The following is a 9,912-nucleotide window of genomic DNA, read 5'->3' as shown; positions in this document are numbered from 1 at the left end:
TATTCTCCGCCCTTTTCCCCCACACTGTCCTTGCTGAGAAATTATTTACTCTGTAAAATATTCCAGTTCCGATGAAAGGCGATCGATTTGAAAAGTGATTTCTGTGGCTCTCTCTATTGATGCTGCCTGATATGTTGAGTGCTTCCTGTATTTTATGATGTATTAAGGATTGGGTCTGTTAATGTCTGATATATAACTTTCACTCACTGCAGGGTAAATACAGTCTCACTGCAGGGAGCTGAACAGAACAGGGGCGGGATTCACTCACAGAAATGTGACCTCAGCAATTTGAATGAGAAAGTGCTGAAACTCCCCATGGCTTCCAGACACCAGGCGGAGAGTTTCACTGAGCTTCTCTCCGATATTAGTGAAGTGATGATTGCGAAGTGCTCAGTTCCTATCGCAGCTCCTCAGCGACTGAAACAGTCTGTGTCTGCATGCGGCAAGAACTGGACAACACCCTGAATTGGGATGATCAGTGGTGAGTAACATTCATGTAACTTAAATATGACGCAATGAACATCTTCAACAAGAGAGAATCTAAGCAACGCCTCTTGTTATTCAGCAGCATCGCCAGCACTGAGTCCCTCACCATTAACAACCTGTGGTGTCATTGACCAGAAACAGAGTTGGGCGGATCATATATAAACTGCTGGACAGGTTTGGAGGCTGGGAATACTTCAGTAGGTAACTCATCTGCCAAAGTTTGCCCCCCTATAAAAGACACAAATCAGGATTGTAAAGTGATACTGTCCATTTGCCTGGGAAAGCGTAGCTCTAAAAGCACACATGAAATTCAGCACCATGAAGAACAACGCAACCCGCTTCACTGGCTGCAGTGCTTATTGTGGAGAATATCTGCACTGTTCATTGTGAATTCATAGGTCACTTCTTTTTGCAATATTAATAAGGAATAGAATCATCGAATAGAATCGGTGCAGAAGGAGGCCATTCGGCCCATCGAGCCTGCACCGACGATAAGGCAGCAATCGCACCAACGATATCTGCAGCAATCCTCGGTCAGAAGTGCGGACTGGATGATCCACCTCGGCCTCCTCCATTGGTCCCCAGCATCTCAGATGCGAGTCACCAGCCAATTCGATTCACTCCACTTGATATCAAGAAATAGTTGGAGGCACTGGATACTGCAAATGCAATGGGGCCTGATAACATTCCAATATTAGTACTGAAGACTTGGGCTCCAGAACTTGTCGCTCCCCTAGCCAAGCTCTTCCAGTATGGTCACAACACTGACACCTACCCAACAATGTGGAGTATTGCCGAGGTATGTCCTATACACAAAAAGCAGGAGAAATCCAACCCGGCCAAATACTGCCCAATCAGTCTTCTCTGGATCATCAGTCAAGTGATGGAAGGGGTCATCAACAGTGCTATCAAGCAGCACTTGCTCAGCAATAAGGCACTAGTGGTGTGCCTCAGGGATCAGTGTTGGGACCACAATTGTTTATGGTTTACATAGATGATTTGGAGTGGAGATCAAGTGTAGTGTGTCAAAATTTGCAGATGACACTAAGATGCATGGCAGGGCAAAGAGTTCAGAGGACGCAGAAAGTCTGCAAAGAGATTTAGATGTCGAAGTGAGTGAACGAGGATCTGGCAGATGGAGTACAATATTGATAAGTGTGAGGTCATCCATTTTGGTAGGAATAACTGTAAAATGAACTATTCTTTAAATGGTAAAAAAAATTGCAGCATTCTGCTGTGTAGAGGGTGTCCTTGTGCATGAATCACAAGGAGTTGGTTTGCAGCTACAGCAGGTAATTAAGAAGGCAAATCGAATTTTGTCCTTCATTGCTAGAGGGCTGGAGTTTAAAAACAATGAGGTTATGTTGCAGTTGTATGAGATGGTGGTGAGGCCACACCTGGGGTACTGTGTATAGTTTTGGCCTCCTTAGTTGAGAAAGGATATACTGGCACTGGAGAGGGTGCAGAAGTGATTCACTAGGTTGATTCCGGAGTTAAGAGGATTGGCTTATGAGGAGAGACTGAGTAGACTGGGGCTATACTCATTGGAATTCAGAAGAATGAGGGGAGATCTTATAGAAACGTATAAGCTAATGAAGGGAATAGATAAGGGAGAAGCAGGGAAGTTGTTTCCACTGGCGAGTGAAACTAGAACTAGGGAGCATGGCCTCAAAATAAGGGGGAGCAGATTTAGGACTGAGTTGAGGAGGAACTTTTCATGCAAAGAGTTGTGAATCTGTGGAATTCCCTGCCCAGTGAAGCAGTTGAGGCTACCTCATTGAATGTTCTTAAGGCAAGGATAGATAAAATTTTGAACAGTAAAGGAATTAAGGGTTATGGTGAGCGGGCGGGTATGTGGAGCTGAGTCCATGAAAAGATCAGCCATGATCTTATTGAATGGCGGAGCAGACTCGAGGGGCCAGATGGCCTACTCCTGCTCCTAGTTCTTATGTTCCTAATTACCTGCTCAATGACGCCCAGTTTGGGTTTTGCCAGGGTCATTCAGCTCCTGACCTCATTATCCTGACCTTGGTTCAAACATGGACAAAAGAGCTGAATTGGAGGGTGAGGTGAGAGTGACAGCACTTGACATCAAGGCCGCATTCGACCGAGTGTGGCATCAAGGAGCCCTTGCGAAATTACAATCAATGGGTAGCAGGAGGCAAATTCGCTGCTGATCCGTGGGAAGATGGTTGTGGTTGTGGAGAGTAAGTCAGCTCATGATATTTCTGCAGGAGTCCCTCAGGGGAGTGTCCTCGGCCCAAGAATCTTCAGCTACTTCATCAATGACCTTCCCTCCGTCATAAGGTCAGATGTAGGGATGTTCGCCAATGATTGCAAAATGTTCAGCACCATTCGTGACTCCTCAGGTACTGAAGCAGTCCATGTTCAAATGCAATAAGATCTGGATAACATCCAGGCTTGGGCTGACAAGTGGCAAATAACATTCACGCCACACAAGTGCCCGGCAATTACCAATAAGAGATACTCTAACCATCGGCCCAAACATTCGATGGTATAACCATCACTGAATACCCGACTGTCAACATCTTTGACCAGAAGCTTAACTGGACTCACCTCATAAACACAGTGACTACAAAGCAGGTCAGAAGCTTGGAATACTGCGGCGAGTAACTCACCTCCTAACTCCCCAGAGCCTATCCACTATCTACATGGCGCAAGTCAAGATTGAATACTCTCCACTTGCCTGGATGGGTGCAGCTCCAACAACACTCAAGAAGCTTGACACCATCCAGGACAAAGCAGCCTGCTTGATTGGCACCATGTCTACAAACATTCAATCCCTCCACCGCCGACGCTCAGTAGCAGCAGTGTGTACCATTACATGATGCACTGCAGCAATTCACCAAAGATCCTTAGACAGCACCTTCCAAAACCATGACCACTTCCATCTAGAAGGACAAGGGCAGCAGATAAATAGGAACACCACCACCTGCAAGTTCCCCTCCAAGCCACTCGCCATCCTGACTCGGAAATATATGGCCATTCTTTCACAGTTGATGGGTCAAAATCCTGGCACTCCCTACCTAACGGCATTGTGCGTCAACCCACAGAACATGGATTGCAGCGATTTCAGAAGGCAGCTCACTACCATCTTCCCAAGGGCAACGACAGATGGACAATAAATGCTGGCCAGCCAGCGACGCCCATGTCCCGCAAATGAATAATAATAAAACAACTAGCCCCCCTGAAACCCACGCAGACACGGGGAGAATGTGCAAACTCCACACAGACAGTGACGCGAGGCCAGAAGTAAACACGGCTTCCTGGCGCTGTGAGGCAGCAGTACTAACCCCTGTGCCACCTTGCCGCTGTTACAATGAGTGCCGTTATCAGAGGATACTTGTGGAATTTACTGTGAAGGGTGCTGTAGCGACGCTGAATGATTCATTGCGGGTGCAGTAAGTTTCTGGGATGGGTTGAAACGCAGTGTGAACTCAAGTCTTTTGTTGTTACAAAGCGCCCCGCTGCCACCTGCTGACGGAATCTGGGTACTGCAGGAAAGAATTCACCATTGAAAACGGCCCAAGAAGCGGAGAAGGTTCAGAGACACGATCGGGCGAGTGCATTTCTTTTGTACGAAACTCAACCATCTTCAGTTACTTCATCAATGAACTTCCATCCATCATAGGGTCAGAAATGAAGATGTTCGCTGATAATTACACAGTGTTCAGCACCATTCACAATTCCCCAATGACCAGTCAGCGGGGAAGATCTCCCAATTTTGGCACAAATCCCTAAATGTCAGTGCGAGGGTCTCTGATGGGTTGTCTGAGCAGAATCTGCCTTTACCACATCTGAAGATTCGGTGAATGTCAGTTAATTGCTTTTGATTTAATCTTGTTTGGCTTTCCCACCGCTGTTTGATATAACCGAGTGGTTTTCTGGGTCATTTCGGAGAGAAAAGTGAACAATAGTTCTCTGGACAGGCTGGCCTGACCTGGTAAGGACGGCAGATTTCCTTCCTTGGAGGACAGCCTCATTCTTTCATTGTCATTATTACAGAGACTAGCTCTTTATTCCAGGTTTAGTGAAAGAATTGATTAAAATTCTCCAGCTGCTGTTGTAGGATTTGAACTCAGGACCCGACAGCATTAATCTCGGCCTCTGAATATCCACTGCAGGAACATTACTGTCATTTCTGATGAGGTTCCTCGTTCAATTCTCCATAACTAGGGGAAACATCCTCCCAGCATCAGCCCTTTGCAGTCCTTTAACATTAATGTGGGATTCTTTCGCTTGTCTTTCCCAGTGATGATCTTGGGACATTTAATCAAAGAATAGGATCGAATGAAATCAATTTTCACGATGTGGATTTGATCAGAATAACGTCCAAGAGTACGTAAGAATCCGAGAATGACCCAACACGGAGAAAGGGCATGAGGCCCATCGCGTGGGACTGGACCGTCAAATTCAAAGACAGTCCCCACTTTTTGGGCCGTTTTCAATGGGGAATTCTTTCCTGCAGCAGCGAGATTCTGTCAGCAGGTGGCAGCAATGCGCTTTGTAACAATGAAAGTCTTGAGTTCACACAGAGTCTCAACCCATCCGCTTCATTTGAGCCACACCCTCTTCCTACGAGCTGAAGGCTCCCCCCCCACCAACCACCACCCCCCGCCCACATCGAGACACTCCCTGGTCCCCACCCCTCACACACTGTCCACCCTCACTCCTTACACACTCTCCACCCCGACCCCTCACACATTCTTCATTCCCACCTCTCACACACTCCTCACCCTCAGCCCTCACACACTCTCCACCCCACCCCTCACACAATGTCCCCCCAACACCAAGACACTCCCTAGTTCCCGCCCCCCCCCCGCACATATACTCTTCACCCTTACCCCTCAGACACTCTCCACCCCACCCCTCACACTCTGTCCACCCCACCCCTCACATACACTTCATCCTCACCCCAAATATGGGGCAAAATATCCTATTTTTGTTCTTTAGCCATTCTCTTATTCACCGTTTTCTCCCCCGAATTTTCATTCAATCGTGACTAATTTGTCCCTCGATTTATTCACTACAGATCCAATTCACTAGATTTTACATCAATCCCATCTAGAATCCATAAGAAATACCAACAGCTTCCTCCTGTTCCTCAGGAAAAAGGGGACGTGGAATTCTATCCATCATCACACACTCTAGGAAGGAAGCAGAGGAGATTCGCCAGGTTGTTGCCTGTGCTGGGGCATTTCAGCTGTGAAGACGGGTTGGAGAGACTGTTTTTGTCCCTTAGAGCACAGAAAGCTGGGAGGTGCCTGCTTGGGGTGGGGAGCTGGTCGAGGTGTGCACAATTATGACAGTCGTGTATACGGTCGATCGGACGAAACTTCATTCCCGCCCCACCTTCGTAGAGTGATCAATAGCCAGGGGCATAGATTTAAGGTCAGGGCAGGAGCTTTAGAGGGGATTGTAGGAAAAAACCTTTGCACCCGGGGGATGGTGAGAACCTGGAACTCACGACATGAAATGTTGATCGAGGATGGAACCCGCAAAACATTTTCGAAGCATTTAGATGAGCACTCGAACGCCATAGCATGCAAGGCGACTGACTAAGTGCTGGAAAGTGGGATTAGAATGGATAGGTGCTTGATGGTAGGCGCAGACACAATTGTCAAAGGGCCTTTTCCTGTGCGTAAAATTCTAAGACCATATGATTCGACAATCCGCTTCTGAAGTGCTGTACCTACAGAGCAATGGACTAGGTGCTCGGAAATTGGATTAAAATGAGTGGCTAGTTTTTTTTTCTCTGTCTGTTTGGCCGGCACAGACAAGATGGGCTGAATGGGCTCTTTCTAATCCATATCTTTTGAATGGTTCTGTACTATAATACTCCATAGCTGGCTTCAGTCCTTCAGTCATTTCATGATGGTGACTAGTGGAGTGCCCCAGGGGTCGGTGCTGGGGCCTCAGCTATTTACCATCTATATAGATGATCTGGAGGAGGGAACTGAGTGTAGGGTGTCGAAGTTTGCTGATGACACCAAAATTGGGGGAAAGGCAAATTGTGCGGAGGGTGTGGAGAGTCTGCAGAAGGATCTAGATAGGCTGGGCGAATGGGCCAGGAAATGGCGAATGGAATTTAATGTCGGCAAGTGCGAGGTGGTCCACTTTGGTAGGAATAATGGTAGGAAGGATTAATACTTACGTGGAGAAAAACTGCAGCAGGCGACGGTGCAGAGGGACCTCGGGGTCCTTGTGCATGAGTCGCAAAAACCCAGCTTGCAGGTGCAGCAGGTGGTCAGGAAGGCGAATGGGATGCTGGCCTTCATCGCGAGGGGGATTGAATATAAAAGTAGGGAGGTCTTGCTGCGGCTGTATAGGGCATTGGTGAGGCCGCAGCTGGAGTACTGTGCGCAGTTTTGGGCGCCGTACTTACGCAAGGATATTTTGGCCTTGGAGGGAGTGCAGAGGAGGTTTACTAGGCTGATGCCGGAGTTGAGGGGGTTGAGCTATGAGGAGAGGCTGAATAAATTAGGCTTGTACTCGTTGGAGTTTAGAAGAATGAGGGGGGATCTCATTGAGACGTATAAGATGATGAATGGGATGGATAGGATAGAGGTGGAGAGACTCTTCCCGCTCAGAAAGGATAGTAGGACTAGGGGGCACAGCCTCAAGATAAAGGGGGGGGGGCGCGGTTTAGAACGGAGTTGAGGAGGAACTTCTTCACTCAAAGGGTGGTGAATCTCTGGAATTCTCTGCCCGTTGATGTGGTGGAGGCTACCTCGCTAAAAATTTTTAAGACGCGGGTTGATGGGTTTTTGATAAGAGAGGGGATTAAGGGTTATGGGGAGAGGGCGGGAATGTGGAACTGAGCCACGACAGATCAGCCATGATCTTATTGAATGGCGGGGCAGGCTCGAAGGGCTAGTTGGCCTACTCCTGCTCCTATTTCTTATGTTCTTATTATGTTGTTATGACATGTGAAGTGAATAATATTGGCTGAAACCTGGCTTATGTGGTGTTGTGGATCTCAGGGCGAGGCCAAGTTTGACCCTTCTGACTGAAGATTGTTGCAAATGCTTCACTTTGTCTTTTGCACTGATGTTCTGAGCTCTCCCATCACCGAGGACTGGGCTATTCGTGGAGTCCCTTCACCCTTCTTTAATTACATTAAACTCGATATAATTCTTGTTGTGGCTGTCTGTAATTCTTAGCTACATAAAATCTTGAATTTCCACTTCTGCCTCTATAGGACACTCGATGTGCATGACTACAAATTATATCAGAACCAGATTTTATGAGAGTAAAAACAATATGTTTTATTATACAAACCCAAAATCTAGATATAGTCATAGAGGTTTTCCTTCTGTATAAAAATAATTTGAGTTAACAAACTTTTAATTCGCACGTATATTAAAAATACGCATATATATCTCCGAGCTTTAGGCTCATTTGGCCGCTGCGGATCAGAAGAGGTTGCAAATTTGCATCGACACAGATTTGATAAGGACAGTCTGGTTTCTGAAAACAAAAAAGAACAAAACAAACCTTTTTCACAGCAGCAATCGGGCCGGAGCGGCCGGAGGACGGCAGCTGGTTACATTAAAAATTCTCGTCTTCTTTGGCATTCAACAAAAGTGGATTTAATTGTGGTTTCGTTAAAATGTGGACGATTTATTCAATGCCTCAGCGGGGCCCATGAAAGGAGAACAAGGAAGCAACCGCGTGTAGTATCAGGAAAGAGCCAGGTACACTGTCAAAGGAAAGCAACGTGAGCTGCAGGAGAGCACAGCAGGGCAATAGTCTGAACTCATCGATACAGGTTTACAGCCCTACCAATCTCAGAGCTAAATACTATTTCCCAACCTGTATTCAAACAGAAAATTTTGCGAATACTCAGCAGCTCGGGCAGCGTTTGTGGAGACAGTAAATAGTCTGACAACACCAGGTTTGATTCCAACCGATTTCTCTGCTCTGTCTGAGGCCAGAACTCTCCATTCACCTGACGAAGGGACTAACTCCGAAAGCTAGTGAGTTTACTATCAAATAAATCGGTTGGACTTAAACCTGGTGTTGTCAGACTTTTTACTGTGTTTACCCCAGTTCAACGCCGGCATAGCCACAGCATTTGTGGAGACACAGAGAACCAGGGTAAAAGTTTTATTGGCTGGAATGCTCATTTGTAATGAAAGCTCACACATTCTCATTGATGGACCCATTTCAGAAATCTATTTCTACACGCTACCCGATGCCTTCACACACTTGGAGCTGCGATGCCCAGAATTTGCCACAATACTCGAGTTGTGGTCGAAACAATGTTTTATAAGGGGTTCACTCTGAACACACTCTGTGTGAGGGGTGAGGGTGGAGAGTGTGTGAGAGGTGGGGATGGAGTGTGTGTGAGGAGTGGGGTGCAGAGTGTGTGAGGGGCGGAGATGAGGAGTGTGTGAGGGTGGTTGGAGAGTGTGTGAAGGGTGGGGGTGCAGAGTGTGTGGGGGTGAGAGTGAAGAGTGTGTGAGGGTGGGGTGGAGAGTGTGTGAGGGGTGAGAGGTGAGAGTGAAGAGCCTCCTCCCCCTCCCCACTCCTCCCCACTTCGCCCCCACCGCCCACCTCCTCCCCCAACCGCCCCCTCCTCCTCTCCCTCCCCCGTCCACCCCACTTCACCCCCCAATCCCCCCAGAGTGACAGGCGGACCAAACAATCGCTTTCCAAGTTTCCTGATCTCCGCCTCCCTCTGTCTCAGTGAAAGGAGCTCTGACCAATCGCTTTCTGTTTGCCGAGAAAACCCTCTTCTTCTCTGATGAACAGGCGGAACCGCCAATGAGCTTTCACATTCCCCGCCTCCCTCAATGTAAATAACACCACACCGGCCAATCGGCTTCCCCATTCCTCTCAAACCCGCCTCCTTCACTGTGAATGACAGGAGCTCTGACCAATCCGTTTCCGAGACCCACGAAACCCGCCTCTTCAGCTGAATGAAAGCCACTGCGGCCAATCCGCTTCCCGATTCCGCAGGCGGGCCGCCCCTTCGCTCAGAATGACAGGCATTCTGACCAATAGACTTTCAGACCCTTCCTCGCTCAGAGTCAAGGGATTCTAACCAATCACCTTCCAGGAATCTGGAATCCCGCCTCCCTCACTCAGAGTGACAGGAGCTGCGGCCAATCGACTTCTCCATTCCCCGGAATCCCGCCTCCCTCACTCAGTGACAGACACAAACAACATGTTGAGTTTCTGCTTCTTGGATTTAATGATGAACTGTGGAATCTTTGAGAAAAACTGTTTCTATTCCAGTGGTTCTCAGATTGTTCTGTTTGAAGAATCATTTTACAAATGTAACCATGGAGCCCCCAATGTAAATTATAATTCTATATAATAACCACAATATGAACAGGTTCCATCAGTTTACAGCTGGCAAGAGGCAGGGAGACGGTGTGAAATTATGGGATGGATCTG

This window comes from Carcharhinus amblyrhynchos, unplaced genomic scaffold, assembly GCF_965287045.1.
Source record: "Carcharhinus amblyrhynchos unplaced genomic scaffold, sCarAmb.v2.hapA scaffold_73, whole genome shotgun sequence".
Lineage (NCBI taxonomy): Eukaryota > Metazoa > Chordata > Chondrichthyes > Carcharhiniformes > Carcharhinidae > Carcharhinus > Carcharhinus amblyrhynchos.
The sequence above is the reverse complement of the archived record's forward strand: the minus strand, read 5'-3'. Positions refer to the sequence as shown.